This window comes from Phyllobates terribilis, unplaced genomic scaffold (assembly GCF_046119375.1).
Source record: "Phyllobates terribilis strain yellow unplaced genomic scaffold, ASM4611937v1 Scaffold_1__5_contigs__length_1240528914, whole genome shotgun sequence".
NCBI lineage: Eukaryota > Metazoa > Chordata > Amphibia > Anura > Dendrobatidae > Phyllobates > Phyllobates terribilis.
This window is the reverse complement of record NW_027362761.1, coordinates 1,207,484,975-1,207,508,821: the sequence shown is the minus strand read 5'-3', so window position 1 is coordinate 1,207,508,821 and position 23,847 is coordinate 1,207,484,975.

The following is a 23,847-nucleotide window of genomic DNA, read 5'->3' as shown; positions in this document are numbered from 1 at the left end:
ATGTCAGACTTGTACTCTGTGCTAGTTCAGAGGCTGGTCTAAAAAATGTGTGAAACGACTCGCAGAAATTGCTTCTGCAACTTACGCTGCTGCTGTTAATGTTTTTTACGTTTATGACTCTACGTTCCCGGAGTTGGTAGTCTAGAACTGCGATGCACACTGTGTGACCCTCTGCTGTCTTGGGTGGAGTAGGGTGGGAGCCACCTCTAAGGTTGTCTACCAGTGTGTTTCGATACTCGAGCATGTGCCCTTGCCAGGGGGGAAAGCATCCGTCAAAATTTACTCTTGTACCATGTATCTAACAGTGTCAACCCAGTAGTAAGCAACATTTTGAATCCTAACAATACAGGCATCATGTTGCAGATAGTGCAGCAAAAAGGCGCTCATGTGTCGGGCGCTTCCATGAGGTCCATGTTGTGTTGGTGGCGGAGGTAACACTCAAGCTTGCTTCCTTCGTGCTATCCCGCCATCCACGGACAGAGGGGGATCATTATCCTCTTAATCTCCTGACTATTGCTTGCCCATCACCTCTTCCTCCTCCAGCTCCTGCACCTTCACTAAGTTTTTCTGGTACCATGAGCCCCCCTCGATCACTGTAATTCACCCTCCCATGGCACCTGCCTGCGCGATGACAGTCTGGAACTTACAGATATTGTTATCCCTTCCAGCACCTCCTCCCGTAGACTATTCAAAGTGTGCTGCAGCTTGTATATGACCGGAAGCATTATCTGCTATCCAACCAATAACCTTTTGACACTGCTCTGTGTTCAATAGTGGTGTTCTGTGGTCCCCTTTTAATTGGGACAGGAATGTCGAGCGAGAAGATGTGGGTGTCTGTTGTGGCACAACTTCAGCTTGCCCACGCCCTCGGCCTTTGCATGCACCATCATCACCATCACGTCCAGTTCCCAATCCCTTGTCCTCGGCCTCTGCATGCACCATCACCATTATGTCCAGTTCCCCGTCCCTTGCCACGTGCCTTGCCCATTTTAAATGGAAGACAATATCTTCCACGCTCACTACAAATGACTTTAATTTGGAGCGAACTTATGTGATCCGTGTGACTGACAAAACACAGTTATAAATACCTGGCCTGTAGGTAACCATTTTGAACAGCAGACTGGTGTCAATTGCTTCACTGACACACTGAAACAAATTTTTAATGGAGGTCAGAAATGGCAGTATTTTCTGAAAACATATGTAATCCGTGTGACTGAGAAAACAGTTTTAAATAGCTGGATTTCTAGCGCTCTAATATGGAAAGGACCAGACTGTATTCTGCAGTGCCAACAAGCAAATGGCGCAGAAAAACTGTTCTCTGGATTGCTTTTTAAGCAAATAATGAGGATTAAGATCCAAAAAAAAAAAATTATTCCTGAGACCTGGGCCTTTGTATAGAAATATCTAACAGCAGCAGAAGGCAGAATTGGAATGGAGCCTCTTATGCTATATGCACTGCAGTCTGCTATATACCCTGCCTGCCTGCCTATATACACTGCCTGCCTGATATCTCTGCAGATGGATTAGTCCTCAGAAGGACTGTTTGTTGAGATGGATATGTGTCTCTAATATGGTTTGGTACACCTACACTAACTAGAAACAAGCAAATCTCTCCCTACACTGTCTGATTCTGGAGTAACTGTGACGAGCATGTCGGCGCCAGGTCTGATATAGACCTGATAACGCTGTGCGGCCACCCAATCACTGTAATGCCACAACCAACATGGCTACTGCATTACAGTGAGTGGCAGGCAATTCCTGCATGTTCATGGGAGCTCTAAAGAGCACCAAACATGCAGGGAGGGGACCCGAGCTCCCGCCAAGCAACTCCGGAAATACTCAGCGAGTAGTGAGATACTTGGGCGAGCACCGAGCAGTAGCAAACATGCTCGCTCATCACTATATAAAACTTCTGATTTTATATAAAATTGCCTATGAACAAATAAAAATTACAATGGCCCTTCACAAGTCGCCATAGTGGCTGAGAACAGGGGACGGGCTGTACAATTAGAAGAATATAGTAGGGGGGGTATTATAATTATACAGGCAGAGCCAAGCCCCCCCCCCCCATTACTGATAGTGATAAAGGCTAAAACTGGAAGAAATTCACAAATCAGGTTCTGGGTTTCTTGACTCTGCTGCAAATCTGAAAATAGTGAAAGATGCATTGAGACAACACAAGTATAAAAGGCAATAGCAGTATCAGTTACTAGAAAGGACCACAGTAAGATAAGGGACAAATCATATACACTGCGCCTCATGTCCTGCCAACGAGGGGCTCTGGGAGATCTGTTCACCAGCTGAACCCCTGTGCTAAAATTTTTTACATCAAGCAATGAGAGAATAAAGTCAACATTTCATTTATGGAAGCTGGTAAAAACCATATAAAGTCATCTATGCCAGCCCAGTTATCAGATGCTCAAATGAGCTACAAAATAGGACACCAATGTGTCTTCTAAGCTCCAAGAGGTCTACCACACAAAGGGAGATGAAGTCCATCATGCAACTCTTGCTTGGAGTCTTCATGGTTGGAGGACAAGCAGGGTTAGGCTTTTCCAAAGATGACCTTTGTGCAACAAGTGATTAGTTCATTGGGTCTCATTGTCCATGGCTTTTTTTTGGCAAAGCATCATCCTGTAGTTGTCTGCAGACTCCTATACACTTAGGGAAGAGTCAGACGGCCATATAACTCAGTTGAAATTCGCAGCGAAACACTGGGACTGGCCGGCAACTCGCCTGACCTAAGTTTGACAGCTGCAGCTGCATAGAAATACTTGCCATCAAGCTCGGGTCAGGAGAGCCGCCAGTCCAAACATTGCGCTGCTATCCCCATCCAATTAATACGACCATCTGACACTTTCCCTTGACCATTGTGGACGGGGGGGGGGGGGGGGGGGAGAACTACTGCATTACATCCAATTCCTCCATTGTTTCAATCTCCCTCTCTTCTGTGGGGTCTGAGTCTGTTGAACTTTGGAAAGGACTCCAAACTGGGGGCACTTTGGCCTTCTTTTGTTCCACATTTTGTTTCCACCACTTTATTCTGCGATTCTGAAACCAGACCTTTTACATGTGAAGAAATGGGAAGACATTGCTGAGAACTTGGATCTAAAGAAAACGTGAGACTCTTTAGTTACAGCACAGTGACCCATGTTATAAATATTTTACAAAGCAAATGCATTGCCCAACCAAAAAGGGATAAAGCTGAGAATAGTCAGTGCATGTGCCAGTCTTTACCTGGGTCTCTGAGACTCAGTGTGGCTGCCAGGTCCACTCATTCTGTGCCCACCATGTACTGCTGCTTCAGGAAGTCTTTCTCCAGCTGTTCTGTAGTGAAGACCGTCCTAATCCTCTAGTTTGGAGGATCCCATTTTGCAGGGCAGAGATCCTATGGGATATTTGTGTTATGTTCTGCTACCAGAGCTAAGGAAAGAGAGGAGATCTGTCCCTACGATAGAACTCAGCTAGATCCCTACGATGTAACAGGGAACCTGATCCTGCGATCAGACCTGCTAAAGTCCTCAGCTAGTCTGTACGGAGACCTATAGATGTGGGGAAGGAATCCCTACAAGTACTAGGGACTGGGAGCAAAATGGACACCTCCTAACAGAAATAGTAGCAGACAGACGAACAAACAAAATATATAGAACACAGAGGTCCGGAGACCAAGCAAACTAACAGAGTTAGATACAGAGCACAGGCTAGCTAAAGAGTAGTAATACAATGAAGTCCAGCAAAGCCAGAAGGGCGGAGCAGGACTAAATAGGCCAACAAGGTCATGTGACCAGCAATAGAAAAAACCTAAGAGCAAGGTTCTAACAATTTGAAGGATGTGTGTCCTGGAAGAAGTAAAAAGATGTCACTGTTGGCACAGCAAAAAAGAAAGGAAGGAACGCTCCTATGACTGGGGGAGAAGGGGGAAATAGAGCAACAACTTCTACAAGTGCGATCCAAGATAACTATTCTCAACCTGAAGAAGAAAAATCCACATGTCTCCTAATCAACTTTTTGTAAAGACATTATTAGTATGAGCGAACCTTTCAAGATTTGGTTTGGATCGGCGAACATCTCAATGTTGGCTGAACATATCCGAACCCCATTGAATTTAATAGGAGACACAACCAAACACATAGACAACACCTTCAGGGGGCACAAAAGCTGCCAAAACAGCTCAAATTATGGGCAGACACCAGGACCAGTGTCATCAATTGACCCACAATAGAAACTTTAATAATTTTATAATGGCACAACAGCAGTCAGCCATCGGCCATGCATGACGGTCTGGGCCAGCCTTTACAGCTTTGACTTTAGCTTCAATTTAAGACTAGATGGGTGAGGAATCAGTGTAGGTCTGCTGTGCTGGGAGCCCTGATGCCAGATGCAACAGCTCAACCTGCTTTTCTGCTGAGCCACACTCAAGTGGCACAAATATCAGCTTCCTAAACTACTATTGTTAGAAAAATGTAAGGATAGTAACACAAGTAGTTTACTGAAAGTAAGTGCAGGCCTGCCGGTCTGGGAGCCCTACTGCTACGGGCAACACATATGCAGGAGACCCAACCACGAGTCTCCATATTTCAAAAAATTATTGGCAGAAACCACTAAAGTGGCATCAATTTCCCCAGAGTAGAAATGGCATAATGGGGCTCTGACACCCCTTCCACTACAGTCAAAACACATGAAGGAGACCCAACTTTGAGTCTCCACATTTCACAAAATTGTTAATAGGCACAGAAGCCACGACAATGGTGTTACAGACTGCAATAACACGAGATCAATGCAGCACACTAAACTACACCATTGCCTAGTCTGTGACTGGGGTGCAAGTCTTTGGAGATCCATGGCTGTTTACACTTTCAGGGAACAGCCGGATGCGCTTATCAGACAGGACACCACCAGCAGCGCTGAAGACACATTTTGAGAGAACGCTGGCAGCCGGGCATAAAACCTCCAAGGCATGACAGGCAAGCTCAGTCCACTCTTTCATTTTTGAAGACAAAAATAGAAAATGGTCCAAACCCCTCCCTGATGATTGATATTGAGCTTGAGATACTTCTACACCATCTTTTCCAGTCGTTCACTACGTGTCAGGCTTGTACTGTGCTGGTGCACAGGCTGGTCTAAAAAATGTGTGAAACTACTCACAAATTGCTTCTGCAACTTGCGCTGCTGCTGTTTTAATGTTTTTTGCGTTTAAGACTCTACGTCCCCAGAGTTGGTAGTCTAGAACTGCGATGCACATTGTGCCCCTCTGCTGTCTTGGGTGGAGTAGAGGGGGGAGCCACCTCTAAGGTTGTCTACAAGTGTTTCGATACTCTAGCATGAGCATGTGCCCTTGCCAGGGGGGAAAGCATCCGTCAAAATTTACTCTTGTACCATGTATCTAACAGTGGCAACCCAGTAGTAAGCAACATTTTGAATCCTAACAATACAGGCATCATGTTGCAGATAGTGCAGCAAAAAGGCGCTCATGTGTCGGGCGCTTCCATGAGGTCCATGTTGTGTTGGTGGCGGAGGTAACACTCAAGCTTGCTTCCTTCGTGCTCTCCCGCCATCCACGGACAGAGGGGGATTATTATCCTCTCCTGACTGTTGCTTGCCAATCACCTCTTCCTCCTCGGCTCCTGCACCTTCACTAAGGTTTTTCTGGTACCATGAGCCCCCCTCGATCACTATAATTCACCCTCCCATGGCACCTGCCTGCGCGATGACAGTCTGGAACTTACAGATATTGTTATCCCTTCCAGCACCTCCTCCTGCAGACTATTCAAAGTGTGCTGCAGCCTGTATATGACCGGAATAGTTGATGACGTCATCGTCAGCGCTAACCATCTTAGTAGCCATTTCGAAACTGCAGAAGGGTGCAGAGCTCCTTCATCTGTGCCCACTCCGCAAGTGAAGTGTGATTTGCACCACGTCCATACTGCATTGGCCCAGGCTATGCAAAATGACATACTGCACCAGGGCTTGTCACTGCTGCAATATGTGCAGAGTGGACTTCCACTTTGTCAGCACATCGCATATCAACCGGTTAAACGGTAGGCTGAAAGACCTTTGTAGCAATGCAAGCTGATGACCTCGGGGTGCGATCAGCGGAAGTGAGCACACATCGACCTTGCTTCTTGCAGCAGAACATCCAGGCCGCGATAGTGGTGTGAATATGCTGTACCACCAGGCCGAGGATATGAGCTATGCAAGGCACGTGTATACAGTTGCTCCGGCGTAGTGCCGTCATCAGGTTTGCACAGTTACTGCACACTGCCTTCCCTGACTCCAGGCTTGGTGGAGACAGCCATTGCTCAAATTCGGCCTGGATAGCTGTCCACAACTCTTGCTGTGTGACTGCGATCTCCTAAGGCCTATTTTACAACTGCCTGATTTCAGTGAGCCCTAGCTGTGTAGTACAGAGGTGGGGGGATTTTATGTGCATTGTTGGAATGCGTGTCTTATAAAGGGTGAGGTGAAGGTTTGTCCCGCAAGCCCTGGGTATTCTAAGACTTGTGGAGCAGCACATTCTCCACTTGCCCCCACATCCACTAGAGTCATCCAGTGCCCAATCAGCGAGATGAAACGCCCCTGGAGATGGTGGAGTTCAAGCTCTTGGCTTTGGCATGTGTAGGAGGAAACCATCTTTTACGTGACCACAACTGCAGGACCGAGGGCTGGCTGCAATGCTGAGAGAGGGCAGAGTAGGTTGAACTTGATGGACTGTGAGTGAGGTGCAGGTGAAGATGTTATGGTGGATTGAGAAAGATGTGGTGTGTTTGGTGAAACAAAAATTGCAGGCATGTCCACTTCCGCAACAGCTGACAGGCTCGCTCACCCCGACTATAGCAGGTAAATGAGTGGAGGTTCTGCGGTTGGAAACCTGTATGAGAACACTTGCCACAATGACAGAGCAGGAAGAAGCCGCAGATGCGGCTGGTAGTTGGCGAGGCCCACTAGTCTGTATTTTAGCAGAGTGGGATTCCCAGACTAACGCATGATAGCTAGTGTTGAGCGAACATGCTCGACACTGCTAGGTACTCGCCCGAGCATCACGCTACTCGGGATGTTTGGCGAGCACCGAGCATTTCCGGGTTACTCGGGCGGGAGCTCGGGTCTCTGCCCTGCACGTTTGGCGCTCTTTACAGAGCCAATGAACATGCAGGGATTGCCAGCCAGTCACTGTAATGCCGCAGCCATGTTTGTGGGCATTACAGTGATTGGCTGGCCGCACAGCGTCACCTCGAGTATTTAAAACCGGGCGCTGCCATCTTGGACACAGTCGCTCCTGATCAGACAGTGTAGGGACAGCGCTGCTGATTTAGGGAGAGATATATCCTGCAAAATAGTTAGTGTAGGGTCTGTAAAGGCTGCCAGATCAAACAAACAGTCCTTCTCAGGACTAATATCCATCCCAGGTATATCAGGCAGGCAGGCTGTATCGGAGACGCAGTGGTTATACCAGCAAACGCTGCATTACAGTCCTGTGTGCTGCTCCTGTTGCTGAAATTGCTGGACTTAGCTCCAGGTCCCGAGGGCCAGGAAAAATCCTCTTTTTTTTTTTTTTTTTTTTTTTTTTTTTTTTTTCCTCCTTCACAATGTACAAATACCCATCTTAATAACCTTTTGGTGCCCCCCCCCCCAAAAAAAAGTGTGCCTCTGATTTTTCAGACACAAATATATCTGTTGAAAATAGTCTGGTGTAGGTCCGACAAATAGAACTGTGGTTTTGCAGTTCCACGGTACAAACCTCTGTATTATCCACTTTTGGGCCATTTGTATCTAAAAAAAAAACAGTGAGTGTGTCGCTCACTGCTCAGCCGCAAATATATATATATATTTTAAAAAGCCTGGTATACACCAGTAAATTATAACTGTGGTTTTGCTGTTCCACAGTAAAAAATCTCTATTATTCAGGTTTTGGTAGTTTTTTCCGTAAAGAAAAACAGTAGTGTCTCCTGACTGTGACACAAAAATATATCTGTTGAAAATAGTCTTGTGTAGGCCTGACATCCCAGTGTGGTTTTGCAGTTCCACGGGTCAAATCGCTGTACTATCCAGTTTTGGGCCTTTGGTTTTTAAAAATAAAGCAGTTTGTGTGTCGCTCACTGTTCAGCCGCAAATATCTCTATTTAAAAAAGTGTGGTATACCCCAGTAAACAATAACTGTGGTTTTCCTCTTCCACGGTTCTAATCTACTCTTTATTACCCTTTTTCCATTGATAGTGCAAATGTAAGCTATTTTACTCCATTTACAATGGGCAAGGCGCGTGGCAAGGGACGTGGAAGTGGACGTTCTGGTGATGGTTCGTGCAGAGGACGGGGCCGTGGCCAAGGTGAAAATGTGCCACAACCAACAGCCACATCTTCTCGCTCCCACTTCTTGACCGAATTACTAGGGAAGCACAGAACAACACCAGTATTGAGAACTGATCAGTGTGAACAGGTTATTAATTGGATAGCAGACAATACTTCCAGTTACCTGGGCACCACCACCTCCGGTCTGTCTTCCACACGGTCAACTCTTAGTAGCCGTGAGTCTCGACCGCATACTCCTCCTCACCCTGATGCTCCTTCCTCCCACCATGCCGAGTGTCGTCAGACAGCAAGTGATCCCACACTTGCACACTCTGAAGAGCTGTTCACTGGTCCATTTCCATATTTGGGCCCCTCGCCTGATACGCTTGATGCGATGCCCAAATATTTGAACAGCCACGGCCACAGGAAGTCGACGTTGGCAATCTGTCACAAGAGGTGGACGATGACGAGACACAATTGCCAGGAAGTGAGGAGGAGGAGGTGGTGGACGATCTAGTAACTGACCCAACGTGGAAGGAGGACATGCAGAGTGAGGCCAGCAGCACACAGGGGGAGGGAGGCAGAGTACCCCAACAGGCAGGAAGAAGCAGTGTGGTGGCCGCAGACAGAAGGCAGGCAACCGTTCCCCGTAACACCAACACGAGGGACGTTGCCAGTACAAGCGGTAGGTCTTCCAGAGTCTGGAATTTTTTTAAAGACTCTGCTGATAACCCCAAAAAGGCCATATGTTCCACCTGCCATGCCAGCATCAGCAGGGGTGACAAAACTACCAGCCTGACCACCGCCAGCATGATCAGGCACATGGCAGCAAAGCACCCGACTTTGTGGGGCGAAACCCAGGGTCCACGACCAGTGTCAGCGGGTGTCACCACTGCTTCTTCCACTGTTGTGCTTGCAATAGAACCCCCTTTTGTGTGTGCAAGGCAATCCCCTGTCCATACTGCATGTAAAGATGCCCTCTCCTCTCAGTCTTCACTTGTTATGGCAGTTTCTCAAGAAACAGCATCAACGTCCACGTCCACGTCCCACCGCAGCGTTCAATTGTCTATATCCCAGACCTTTGAACGAAAGCGGAAATTCGCAGCTAACGCCCCACAGGCCACAGTCCTAAATTCGCACATTTCATGACTGCTTGCATTGGAAATGCTGCCTTTTAGGCTGCTGGAGATGGAATCCTTCCGCAATCTTATGGCGGTGGCCGTCCCTCGGTACTCTGTCCCCAGCCGACACTATTTTGCCCGGTGTGCCATCCCCGCACTACACAAGCACGTGTCCAAAAGCATCTGCCGTACCCTCAACAACGCAGTTACTGGAAGAGTCCACCTGACAATGGACACGTGGACAAGTGCTTGTGGCCAGGGACGGTACATCTTCCTGACGGCACACTGGGTAAACATAGTGGAAGCCAGGACCCAGTCGGACCTTGGGACGGAACACATCCTCCCCACACCGAGGATTGCGGGCCCTATGTCAGAGTTGCCCCCACAGTGTACAGCTCCTGCGCATCCTCCTCCTCCTCCATCTCAGATATCACCACATCAGTTACAAGCTGGAAGCATTGCAGTACTGCCTCCGCCAAGCGGCAACAGGCTGTGCTGAAACTCATAAGCTTAGGTGATAAACCTCACACTGCTTGTGAGTTGTGGAAAGCTGTGAAAGAGCAGGCAGATCTGTGGCTGAGACCGCTGAACCTACATCCCGGCATGGTCGAGTGTGACAATGGCCGTAACCTGGTGGCGGCTCTGAGGCGAGGTGAGATCACACACGTACCATGCCTGGCTCATGTGCTTAACCTCGTGGTTCAGCGGTTTCTTAAATCGTACCCCGAGTTGCCAGATCTGCTCGTGAAAGTACGCCGCCTGTCAGCTCATTTTCGCAAGTCGGCTACAGCTTCCGCCGCCCTTGCTGTGTTGCAGCAGCGTTTGCAGCTTCCGGCACACCGACTGGTGTGTGATGTCCCCACACGTTGGAACTCTACCCTCCACATGTTGCAAAGGATTTGTGAGCAGAAGAGAGCAGTTGTGGAGTACCAGCTGCAACAAGGCCGTCGATATTCAGGTCAGACTCCACACATAAGACCTCAGGAGTGGACCTGGATGTCTGACATACGTACCATCCTGACAAACTTTGAGGAGGCCACCAAGATGGTGAGTGGCGATGACGCCATCATTAGTGTCAGCATCCCACTTGTCTGTCTTTTGCAACGCTCTCTGCAGAGAATTAAAGAGGAGGCATTGCAGCCAGAGTATGATGAGATGGATCAAGAAGCCGTAGCGGGCGATTACACACAGCCCAGCCTCATCTCATCCCAACGTGCATTGGGGGACAGTGAGGGAGAGGAGGAGGAGGAAGAACAGGAGCTGCTATCATGCGTTGTAGACGGTAGTACCTGTACAAGTGTCATACCGTCGGTTCAGCGTGGGTGGCCTGAGGACAGGGGGGAGGAGGAAGAGGAGGAGGAGGAGGAGGAGAGCATGGTCAGTCGTCATCTTGGTGAGGACATGGAAATCTTGCCCGTTACCAGTCTGGCACGCATGGCTGACTTTGTTACGCTGCCTTAACCGTGACCCTCGCGTTGTCAAAATGTTGGGTGACAGTCATTACTGGTTGGTGACACTTGTAGACCCCCGCTACAAGGAGAACTTTCACTCTTATTCCTGAGGTGGAGAGGTCTACAAAAATGGGGCAATACCAGAAGGCCCTTGCTGCAGAACTCTTAAAAAAAATTCCCATCTGAACACGCTAGCGGCAGAGGTCACAGTTCGTTGCCCAACCAAGGAGTACAGGCGAGAGAGATGCAACTCCAATCCAGCAGAGGCAGGGGAACACTGTCAACGTTCTGGGACAGTTTTCTGACACCCGCCCAGCTTACAGGCCCTGAGGCGCGGGGTACTCTCACAAGGAGTGGAAAGTTTCAAAAGATGGTGAGGGAGTACCTTGCCGATCGTACCAGCGTCCTCCGTGATTCCTCTGTGCCTTTTAATTATTGGGTATTCAAGCTGGACACTTGGAATGAACTCGCTCTGTACGTCTTGGAGGTCCTGGCCTGCCCTGCCGCTAGCGTGTTATCGGAGCGTGTTTTTAGTGCCGCTGGGGGAATTATAACTGATAAGCGCACTCGCCTGTCAACTGACAATGCTGACAAGCTGACCCTTATCAAAATGAACAAGGGCTGGATTGGGCCAGACTTCTCATCACCACCAAATGACAGAAGAGTAACATAAAGTCAAATCCACTGTGTTATTTCGGGAGGTGTATTCACATGCACCGCTTCACACCCACACATGGGTATATGCTTCCTCGTTTCGGCTGTTTAATCTTCTTCTCCTTATCCTCAGCCTCCACCACCACTATACCACCAGGGTGCCAGCATTGCAAGTTCCTCCGTCCTAATTTTTGGCAGCTTTTGCTGGGAAAGCATAAGCAAATACCATGGGACACCCACTCCCCAATAATGGGACTTATGTTTGTAATATGCTGTACTGCATGGCTCTTGTAAGGGGCATTGCAAGTTGCTCCGTCCTAGTTTTTGGAAGCTTTTGCTTGCAAGGCATAAGCAAATACTATGGGACACCCACTCCCCAATAATGGGACTTATGTTTGTAATATGCTGTACTGCATGTGACGCGCCCCCTGGGCCGTGTGGGATACCCGGTGCCGGGTCTCTGGGGTCTGTAGTCTCCGTGGCGGTGACCCGGTCCCGTGGCTCAGGCTGGTCAAACCAGTGGCAATCTTTCTTAGGTTTTGAGGTTAATTGTCCGACTGCGCCACCCGTGGATTGCGGTCAGGGAGTACCACCGCTGCGAGGCAGACCGCTGAGGCTGGTGTTGTGTGCGCAGCATAAAATGGGATAACTCCCCTCGGGGGAAGTATAGCCTCAGGGCGGTGAGTGTGGATGATGGGGGTGATGGTGCACGAGCGCAGCAGGAATGACTCAGAGTCTTTGCAGTGCAGTTCAGGGTCTTTACTGATGATTATAAGGTAGACACTCCGGGAGTACTGGCTAGCATAAGAGGCCTGGTCAGTCTGTGAGCAAGCAGGAGTTCCCCTGGCCAGGTGGAGCTGTAGGCCTTCCCGTCTGTCTGCACTTTTCCTGGCTACCTTGCTGTATGCGGGTAGAAGTAGCCCACGTCCCTGAGTGTACCGTGTAGTGCTCACCCGTATGGCTGGTGACTTGGGGCCTTCTGTTAGCCTCCGCTCCATGACGGCAGTGCTGGTCCCTTGCTTGTGACTGAGCCTCCGGGCTTCTATGGCCAGAGGACCTGAAATCCCCTGCCGGCTGGTTTCTGCTGCTGGATATATAAGTCCTCACAGCTTCGGACTCCTGTGTCCAGTTCCTATTGTCTTCTGCCAGGGTGAGCTCTGCTCAGCTTCCAGCTGTTATGTTCTGCTACCAGAGCTAAGGAAAGAGAGATCTGTCCCTACGATAGAACTCAGCTTGATCCCTACGATGTAACAGGGAACCTGATCCTGCGATCAGACCTGCTAAAGTCCTCAGCTAGTCTGTACAGAGATCTATAGATGTGGGGGAGGAATCCCTACAAGTACTAGGGACTGGGAGCAAAATGGACACCTCCTAACAGAAATAGTAGCAAACAGACAAACAAACAATATAGAACACAGAGGTCCGAAGACCAAGCAAACTAACAGAGTTAGATACTGAGCACTGGCTAGCTAAAGAGTAGTAATACAATGAAGTCCAGCAAAGCCAAAAGGGCGGAGCAGGACTAAATAGGCCAACAAGGTCATGTGACCAGCAATAGAAAAAACCTAAGAGCAAGGTTCTAACAGTACCCCCCCCCCCCCCCCTTCTAAGAGGATCCTCCGGATCCCCTAGGACCAGGCTTATCAGGAAATCTCCTGTGAAACGCTCTGATAAGTCTGGACGCGGAAACATCCTCCGACCTCACCCATGAGTTATCCTCGGGTCCGAAACCTTTCCAGACGGTATAGAGATACTGCAAACTACCTCTATACCGTCTAGAATTAAGGATGCGAGAAATTTCATATTCCCCGTCCTCCACCACCGGAGGAACAGAGGCAGAGGCATCACAATCCGACACAACAGCTTTTTTCAACAGAGAGACATGAAACACCGGATTAATTCTCCAGGAGGTAGGAACCTCCAACTTAACAGCAGATTGGTTGACAACCTGAAGCACCTTAAAGGGCCCTACAAACTTGGGACCCAATTTCTTAGAAGGAATCCTCAACCGCAGATTCCTAGAGGACAACCAAACCATGTCACCAACAGCGAACAAAACCTCCTGTCGTTTCCTATCAAAGTAGTCTTTAGATTTTCTGTTAGCCTCCTGAAGATTACCACGTACATCCGTCCAAACTCTCTCCAAATCGCCGGAAAAATTCTCCTCCTCAGGCACGGCAGATACCAACTTGGAGAACGACCCAAACGACGGATGTCTCCCAGAACAACAAAAAAAAGGCGAACAACCAGCAGAAGAAGATGTATGATTGTTCAGAGCAAATTCAGCAAGTGGCAGAAACTCAGACCACCCCTCTTGATTGTCTGCCACAAAACAACGCAAGAACTGCTCAACATCCTGGTTTTTCCTTTCTGTCTGGCCATTAGATTCAGGATGATATCCGGATGAGAACGACAAATGAACTCCCAACCTGTCACAAAAGGCGTGCCAAAAACGAGCCACGAACTGAGTACCCCTATCAGAAACAATGTCAGTAGGGACGCCATGAAGTCTGACAATTTCCTTGACCAAGGCCTTAGTGAGAGTCTTAGCGCAGGGCAGTTTGACGAAGGGAACCAAGTGACACATCTTGCTAAAACGGTCCACGACCACCCAGATGACAGTAAAACCCTCAGAGGGGGGAAGGTCAGTTATAAAGTCCATAGCCAAATGTGTCCAAGGAGCACTGGGAACCTCCAGAGGGCAAAGTAACCCCACAGCAGGAGTATGTGAGGACTTAGATCTAGCACATATAGTACATTGACGCACCCACTTAATGACTTCCTTCTGCCATCCAGGCCACCAAAAACTGCGACCCACCAGTCTCTTGGTCTCAGATTACGGGATGACCTGCCAACCGAGATTCGTGACACTCAACAAACAAATCTCTCCTAAAGGTCCCAGGCACAAACAACCTCCCATGGGGAGTGTTAGATGGGGCATTCTCCTGTGCTTTAAGAATCTCATCTTCCAAAACTGAGTCCAAAGCAGCGATCACAACACCTTCTTGTAAAATGTTCTCCTCTTTCTCAGCACCGACTATGGGAGAAAAACTGCGAGACAAGGCATCCGCCTTAACATTCTTAGTACCTGGGATGTAAGTAACGGAAAAATTAAACTGCGAGAAAAACAGTGCCCACCTAGCCTGACGGGCATGCAAGCGCTTGGCAGCATCAAGATATATCAGATTTTTATGATCCGTAAAAACCTGAACGGGAAATTCAGCACCTTCCAAGAGGTGGCGCCAGTGTTCAAATGCGAGTTTAATAGCCAATAATTCCCGATTACCAATATCGTAATTCAGTTCAGTCTCCGAAAATTTTTTTGAAAAAAAGGCACAGGGATGTACTCCATCCCCGTTATCCTGAGACAATACTGCGCCAACCCCCACAGAGGAAGCATCAACCTCAACCAAAAACGGCTTAGTCACATCAGGCTGCATAAGGATGGGAGCAGAGGTGAACCTCTCCTTGAGATACACAAAAGCTTCAATGGCCTCAGAAGACCACTGAACCGCATCAGCACCTTTCCTGGTGAGATCGGTCAGAGGTTTGACAATAATAGAAAAATTTTTAATGAATTTTCTATAATAATTGGCGAAACCCAAAAACCTCTATCGATTTCAAACCAATAGGCCTAGGCCATTCCTACACAGCTTGAACTTTAACCGGGTCCATCTCAAAACCTTCACTGGAGATGATGTAGCCCAAAAAACTAATTCTCTGTACAGCGAACTCACATTTCTCCAGCTTAGCAAAAAGCGAATTGTCAATTAATAACTGTAATACTTCACGTACGCTCCGCCAATGAGACTCCAGATCCGGCGAATAAATCAAAATGTCATCCAAATACACAACCACATTTTTGCCGATCAAAGGTCTAAGGATGTCATTAATAAGATTCTGAAAAAATGCAGGAGCATTAGTAAGACCAAAACGCATAACCAGATTCTCAAAATGACCCACAGGAGTGTTAAGCAGTCTTCCATTCGTCACCCTCCTTCATGCGCAACAGATTGTATGCCCCCCGAAGGTCAATTTTAGAGAACCACTTGGCCCCCACTAACTGGTTAAACAGATCAGGAATCAATGGCAGTGGGTAAGGATTGCGTACAGTAATTTTGTTAATCTCACGAAAATCCAGACAAGGACGTAAACCGCCGTCCTTTTTTTTTACAAAAAAAAATCCAACCGCCACAGGAGACTTAGAGGGCCTAATGTGACCGGCGGCCAAACTTGTCTGTATGTATTCCTCCAAAGCCTTTCTCTCAGGAATAGTAAGGTTAAATAAACGACTTTTAGGAAGAGTCGCTCCAGGGACAAATTCAATAGTACAATCATAGTCTCTATGGGGAGGCAAAACCTGCGATTCCTTCTCAGAAAAAACTCTCCAAAAATCCTGAATAGGAACAGGCAATTCCCCCCTATCCAAAGCTGCAATACGCCCGTTACAACACTTGTCATAACATTTATGGCTCCAGGATTTAATTTCACTGGTAGACCAATCCAGTACAAGATTGTGCAATTTTAACCAGGGCAATCCCAACACCACCGGAGAAGGCAAGTTATTCAAAACTACCAAATCCAATTTCTCATGGTGAACACCATTAATAGTGAGGGGAAACTCACAGACCCTGAGAGTAACATTCTTCAAAGGGGAGCCATCCACAGAAACCACAGCAATGGGGGATGACAAAGGTTCAGGTTTTAAATTGAGTTTTTCCAAGAATCCCCCATCAATTACATTCAGAGTAGACCCACAATCGACAAACACCCGAAATTCCATTAATTTTTCCTGAGCAATAGTGGAAGCAGCTAAAAATACACCCTTGGAATTTAAACAGGCAATACGGGCATGACTGACCATTTTTTTTCTTTCTTCATACGAAGCACACAGCTTTTAATGAAATGACCAGAATTTCCGCAATAGAAACACAAACCTTCAGAAAATCTGCGGTCCTTTTCTTGAGAGCGAGGTGCCATCGCTCCAATCTCCATCGGCTCTCCACTGTCAGTACACACCTTCTCATGACCAGAAACTGACATAGCAGAGGATTTGCTCTCATTAACCCTTGCACGCAGTCTCCTATCCACCCGTATAGCTAATTGCATAGCCTGTTGCAAATCTTCAGGTGTGGGATAAGCAATTAGCAGGTCTTTAACCCTTTCACTAAGCCCAGCAAGAAACAGACTCTTCAGAGCAGAATCGTTCCACCCTATTTGAGTAGACCACCGACGGAAATGAGTACAATATTTTTCCACATTACCTGATCCCTGTCTCAAACGTCTCAACTCAGTCTCAGCAGATGAGACACGGTCAGGATCATCATATAATAGCCCCAAAGCAGAAAAAAAACTATCCACTGATCTGAAGCATGTATCACTAGGTTGCAAAGAAAAGGCCCACTCCTGAGGCTCTTTGCGCAAAAGTGACATTATGAACCCTACGCGCTGGGATTCATCCCCAGAGGACCTGGGTCTCAAACGAAAATACAATAAGCAAGCATTTTTAAATGAAAAAAATTCTTGGTGTTCACCAAAAAATAAATCAGGCAAACGTACCTTAGGCTCCAAGAAATGTGCTCCAGGACAGTTACTCACGTGCTGACGGAGCTCGGCCACCTCCAGAGAGAGTCCCTGCAGGCGTTGAGCCAAATCCTGAACCGACACCATGATGGAACAGAAAAATCTTTCCTTAGAGAATTTGCAGGCTGGACTTAGTTATGTTCTGCTACCAGAGCTAAGGAAAGAGAGGAGATCTGTCCCTACGATAGAACTCAGCTTGATCCCTACGATGTAACAGGGAACCTGATCCTGCGATCAGACCTGCTAAAGTCCTCAGCTAGTCTGTACGGAGACCTATAGATGTGGAGGAGGAATCCCTACAAGTACTAGGGACTGGGAGCAAAATGGACACCTCCTAACAGAAATAGTAGCAGACAGACTAACAAACAATATAGAACACAGAGGTCCGAAGACCAAGCAAACTAACAGAGTTAGATACTGAGCACTGGCTAGCTAAAGAGTAGTAATACAATGAAGTCCAGCAAAGCCAGAAGGGCGGAGCAGGACTAAATAGGCCAACAAGGTCATGTGACCAGCAATAGAAAAAACCCAAGAGCAAGGTTCTAACACCAGCCCCTCGTCTTTAGCTCCTAGCTCCTACAGAGCTCCTTGCTGTTACTTTCCCTTGCTCTCACTCTGACTCTGACTGTTCTCTGACTCACTCAACCCCACCCCAGATCCAGTTTATAAGGGCAGAATTCTCTCCTCCCAGGACTGGGGCAGGAGGATGTTGCATGTTTAAGGGATCCTGACCAGGAAACCTTGCACTTGCTCTCCGATGTAATCTCTATTATTGTGGTGACCAGACCCCTGGGGTGCCACACATGGCTCTTGTAAGGGGCATTGCAGTACCTCATAATTTTTGGAAAGCCTTCCATTCACTGCTTAGGCCAACAGTGCACAGGAGACCCAGTTGCTATAAATGGAAAAAAAGGTTTAGTTAACGCCCTCTTACCTCCTTGTCATTTCCAAGGGGCATTGGAGTGCCTCGAAATTTTTGGTAGGCATTGCACTCACTGTATGCCCTATAACTGTGTGTAGCCGAACCGCTCCTTTTGTTACAGAAACATATCCTACAAGACATATCTGGTTGACTGGCCTGATATTGATGTGAATGGTCCCTGTTCCTCCTGCTCTTTCTCCTTTGCCACTACCTCATCCATCATTTATCACCTGAAGCTTTGTTTTAACGGGAGTCATAGAACTGGGATAGTAGCAGGAAAACATCCAGCAATCCTCGGAGGAGGTAGGATATGCGCCAAAACGCTGACCTCCTCAGGCCTAGCCGCTACTACATACATGCGCTTGCATTACAACAAAACAAAGCAGATGCTAACTTCTATCATCCTTATCATGCTCCTCACCTTGGCACTCTCAACTCCCCTGATGGAGAAGCCAGGGCCCACCGGAGGAGTCTGATAGTCCGGTGAGCTCGGCCAATGCTGCCCTAAAGCAGGCCAGGCTAAGAAAAGTGTGGGAAAGGTTACCGGTACAAATAGGGGTGGCTGGGGACAGAGTATGGACACCCGGCCACCCCCTGGAGGCTGGGGAGCAAGTGGGGACACCCAGCCACCAGGCGGCTGGGGACTGAGTATGGATACCAGGCCGCCGACACAGCCATGGCGTGGTGGCCAGATTCCGCCTCCACATGCCTAAAAGGCCCAATTTAAAGTGCAAGCAAGCAGTATGGTATTGCAGCCTGGGGGTGGGTGGGTGGCAGGCTGCATACTTGCGCTTGCATTGCAAGGAATGGGGGAGGTACAATTGAACACTGCCCTGGGACAAGGACTTGAATGGGGATAGTTGCAAGTCTGCAACGACAGGTGCAAGGTGGGAGGCATCTTCGCATGTACCATGAACAGGGGTTTGGCATGCACACACTACAGCGGAATAGGCTCTCCTTCCCACTAAATACACTGGGGAGGGCACAGGTAATGTTTTGGTATACGCGCTTAATCTTATGTATAAGGCACACCAGGACAAATGGGGGCGGCTGGGGACTGAGTATGGATACCTCGCTGCCGAAGCAGCCATGAGGTAGTGGCCAGCTTCGGCCTCCTCTAAACTAAAAGGCCTCATTTCAAGTGCAAGCTAGCAGTATGAATTGCAGTCTGGGGGTGGGTGGGTGGCAGGCTGCACACTTACACTTGCATTAAAAGAAAACATAGCAGATGCTAACTTCTGTCATTATCATCATGCTCCTCACCTTGGCACTCTCAACTCCACCGATGGAGAAGTCGGGGCCCACCGGAGGAGTCTGTTTCTCTGGTGGGCTCGTCCAATGCTGCCTAAAGCAGGCCGGACTAAGAAAAGTGTGTGGGGGGATGTTCCAAGGAGAAATGGGGGCGGCTGGGGACCGTTTATGGACACCTGACTGCCCCAGGCGGCTAGGGACCGTGTGGACACTCGGCCGCGGGGCGCCTGGGGACTGAGTATGGATTCCAGGCCGCCAACACAGCCATGACGTGGTGGCCAGATTCCGCCTCCACATGCCTAAAAGGCCCAATTTCAAGTTCAAGCAAGCAGTATGGTATTGCAGCCTGGGGGTGGGTGGGTGGCAGGCTGCATACTTGCGCTTGTATTGCAAGGAATGGGGGAGGTACAATTGAACACTGCCCTGGGACTAGAACTTGCATGGGGATAGTTGCAAGTCTGCATCTTCTGATGCAGCAAGCATCACTTATGATGGGCACACTTTTAGGCAGTGACCTGGGAGTCAGATGCTTCCAAGGGTCTTCCCCATGCTGTTCCCATGTCTTTTCAGCACTTTATGCATGTGTCACACAGCACATGGCCAGATAAGGTTGTAAAATGTTAAAATGACATTTCCCGGTGAATGTGACGCGCCCCTGGGCCTGTGTCACGCTGCGTTGCGCACGCGGGAGCTTACCCGGAGCCGGATCTCTTTAGGGTTGTAGTCTCGTGGCGGTGATCCGGTCCGTGCCCAGGGAGTCAGACTAAGTGGCGCTGTATCAGCGGTAGATGGTGTACGACTACGCCACCCGTTGAATGCAGCTATGGAGCTGCCGCTGCAGGACAGTCCGCTGAGGCCGGTGGATGGATGGTGCAGCGTAGATGGTATAAACCCCAACGGGAGGGGTATGGCCTCAGGGCAGCAGATGTGGATGATGGGGGTAGCAGGAACCACTCGGAGACGGTACGGTGTAGTTCAGGGTCTTTACTGGTGACAAAGATAGACCCTCCCAGAGTACTGGCTAGCGATTGGGGCCTGGTCAGTCCTTGAGCAGATGGGATCTCCCCTGGCCAGGCGGAGTTGTAGGCCTCCCAAACTAACGATACTCTTCTGGCTACCTTGCTAGAGGCGGGTATAAGTAGCCCACGTCCCTGAGTGTACCGTGTGGTGCTCACCCGTATGGCCGGTGACTCGGGGCCTTCTAGTAGCTTTCGCTCCACGACGGCGGTGCTGGTCCCACGCGTGTGACCGTGCCTTCGGGTTTCTGGGCCAGAGGACCTGCAATCCCCTGCCGGTCGGTTTCTGCTGCTGGATAGGAGTTAGTCCCCACAGCCTTGGACTCCGGGTCCGGTGATAACTTCTCAGTCAGGGCGAGCTCTGCAGCTGCCAGCCCCTGACTCCTTGTAGCACTGCTCCCACAGAGCTCCTGTTGTTTCTTCCTATGCTGCTTCTCTTCTCTACTTCTTCTCTACTCACTAACCCTGCCTCAGCCCTAGGTTTATATAGGGGAAGTTCTTCCCCTCCCACGACTGGGCAGGAGGTGTGGCATGCATAGGATCCCTGACCAAGAGACCTCCCACCTGCTCTCAGACGTAATATCTCTATCACTGTGGCAACCAGACCCTTGGGGTGTCACATTCCCCCCTAGTGAAATTTAGTACTCCGGGACTAAGCATATTTTTAGAAAAACATAACAAGGTATAAACAATAATAATACAATAAGAAAAACACATAAAGATGGTTACGGCGTGTCCGCAACCGGGTGCAGTCTTTGAAGAAAGCAAGGTGTCCATTTCACCAAAACAGGGAGACGTAACCAGGTAGGGGTCTGTCCTGCCCCGAGTCCTTATCAGTCTTTTAGTCCATCCTGGGTTACGCTCCAACTAATTGTACAAGGATTCCCGGTAAATCCACCAAGGACTCCTAAAAATAACTAGAAACACATAATTATAATTATTTACAAGCAACAAGAAAAACAGGTAACCACAAATAAAACAATTTATACATTTCAAATCCTCCAACGGGCGGGTAACTGGCCTCTAGTGGCCCTAGTGGACCTACGGAGCTGACTGTCTAGCCCTGAACTACAGGGTGTAGGAGCTGTCAAGGGTAAACTGGGCAGCTGTCTACCGGCTCTTTGGCTCACTAGGGGTACGGCATGCTCACTATAAGCAGAGGGTTGATCCTCCTGTTCTGCTTGTGTGGAGTCTTCTGCCTCCTGGACCGGCTGTTCTTCCAGCTCTACCTGTTGCTCCGTAGGTGCTTGGGATGCTGGTTGGAGGAAGGTGAGGACGGGTACCACAACTGCGCCATTGACTTGAGTCCAAGACCGAGGGAAGTCTCCGAGCACAGTACTAACCATGTCTTCCCTATCCTCTACGGGTCGAGGGTCTTCTTGTTCCTCTTCAGGGTTCCGTAGCTGTTCGGGACACTTCTTCAGGTGATCCCGGGATACAATGGTTGTGGTTTCCCCTCCGTCTTTACTGATGGTACAGACCTTTGGGTTGTCGTGGCTTGAGGGCAGTACGATGTACGGGTCCTTCTCCCACTTGTGGTCGTCCAACTTGTGGAGCCGCCTTTTCCTCTTCAAGACCTGCTCTCCGGGTACCAGGGGAACAGCGGGAGCATACTGGTTGTAAGTTTTCTCTTGTCTTTCCCTAGCTTGACAGAGACTTCGCTCCACGCTCTCCTGTACTCTCCGGTACTGCTGCTGCCTCTCTGTGTCCCAGTCTGCTTCTGGTGAAGTGTCCTCGGGTGTCAGGACTCCCATCTCCAGGTCAACAGGTAGCTTACCAGGCCTTGCCCTCATCAGGTAAGCCGGGGTACAGTTGGTGGAACCTACCGGGATGTGGTTGTATAGGTCCACCAGATCGGGCAGCTTCTCAGGCCACAGACTGCGTTCTTCCAGGGGCAACGTTTTCAGAAGATCCATTACCACCTGGTTCATTTTCTCACAAAGTCCATTAGTTTGCGGATGATAGGGTGTCGTCCTTATCTTCCGGCAGCCATACAGATTGCAGAATTCCTGGAAGACCTCCGCTTCAAAGGCAGGTCCCTAGTCCGTCAGCACTTGGTCCGGGTACCCGTGTGGACGGCAAAAGTGCTGCTGGAAGGCTCTAGCTGCTGTTCGAGCTGTTAAGTCCTTGACGGGGACGACAACCAAGAACCGGGAGTAGTGATCCACGATTAGTGCGTAAACGTAGCCACTTCTGCTTGGGGTCAGTTTTACATGATCCAAGGCTACCAGTTCCAACGGCTGCCGGGTGACGATGGACTGCAGGGGAGTCTTCTGGCTGGCACGGTCCTTCCTTCTTAGGTTGCACGGGCCACAGTCTCTGCACCACCTCTCGATGGTTCCGCTCATGCCTACCCAGTGGAACCGCCCGCGCAGCAGGAACTCCAGCTTCTTCCATCCGAAGTGTCCAGCCCCGTCGTGGTATGCCTCCATCACCATGGCTGCGTCTCTCCGTGGCACCACTACTTGCCAGATTAGTTCATGCGTCCGGGAGTTAACCATTCTGCGGCACAACTTCCCCTTGTAAAGGAACAGTCGACTTTTCTCAGCCCACAGTTGCTTGGCTTCCTCCGGAGCGTCTGGGTCAAGTCGAGCCTCTGGCCGAGTCAGCATCTCCTTCACCAGTCGGACGGCAGGGTCACTGTCTTGCGTTTCCTCCCAGTTGTAGTGAGGCAAGGGGTTAAACGTAGCGGCTTGCTTACTCCTTACCCGATGGGAATACTGGATAGTCCCATGACGGTGGAACGCGGGGAGTTCAACTTCTTCCAATCCCTCTGGATCTTCTCCTACGTCCGGTAGGTTTGGCATCCTGGACAGGGCGTCCGCGTTGGTATTGGAGCGTCCTGCCCGGTATTTGATTGTGAATTCGTAGTTGGACAGACGGGCCATCCATCTCTGCTCTAGGGCACCGAGTCTTGCCGTGTCCAGGTGTGTCAACGGGTTGTTATCCGTGTACACGGTGAACCGGGAAGAAGCGAGGTAGTGCTTAAAGCGTTCGGTGACTGCCCACACCACTGCCAGGAACTCTAGCTTAAATGAGCTGTAATTCTCAGGGTTTCTCTCGGTGGGTCGCAGTTTTCGGCTGGCGTAAGCGATTACTCGTTCTTTCCCCTGCTGGATCTGGGACAGCACGGCTCCTAGCCCGATGCTACTTGCGTCGGTGTAGAGGATAAAGAGCTGGCTGTAATCAGGGTACGCCAGGATTTCATCCCCCATGAGGGCCATCTTCAGCTGGCGGAAGGACTCTTCTTCTAACTTCTCCCATTTGAAGGGCGGCTTCTGGTTCTTGGCCTTCCAGGACTGGCCTATCAGGAGGTCCTGCATAGGAGCTGCCTTTTTGGTGAAACCGGGGATGAATCTGCGGTAATAGCCTACCAACCCGAGGAACTGCCGCACTTCCTTTACACTGGAGGGACTTGGCCATTCCTTAATTGCGGTGATCTTATCAGGGTCGGGAGCCACTCCGTCAGCGCTCACCACGTGTCCCAGGTACTGCACCTTTGGTTTCAGGAGGTGACACTTGGAGGGTTTCACCTTTAGGCCGTAGCTTGCCAGAGCTTCGAACAC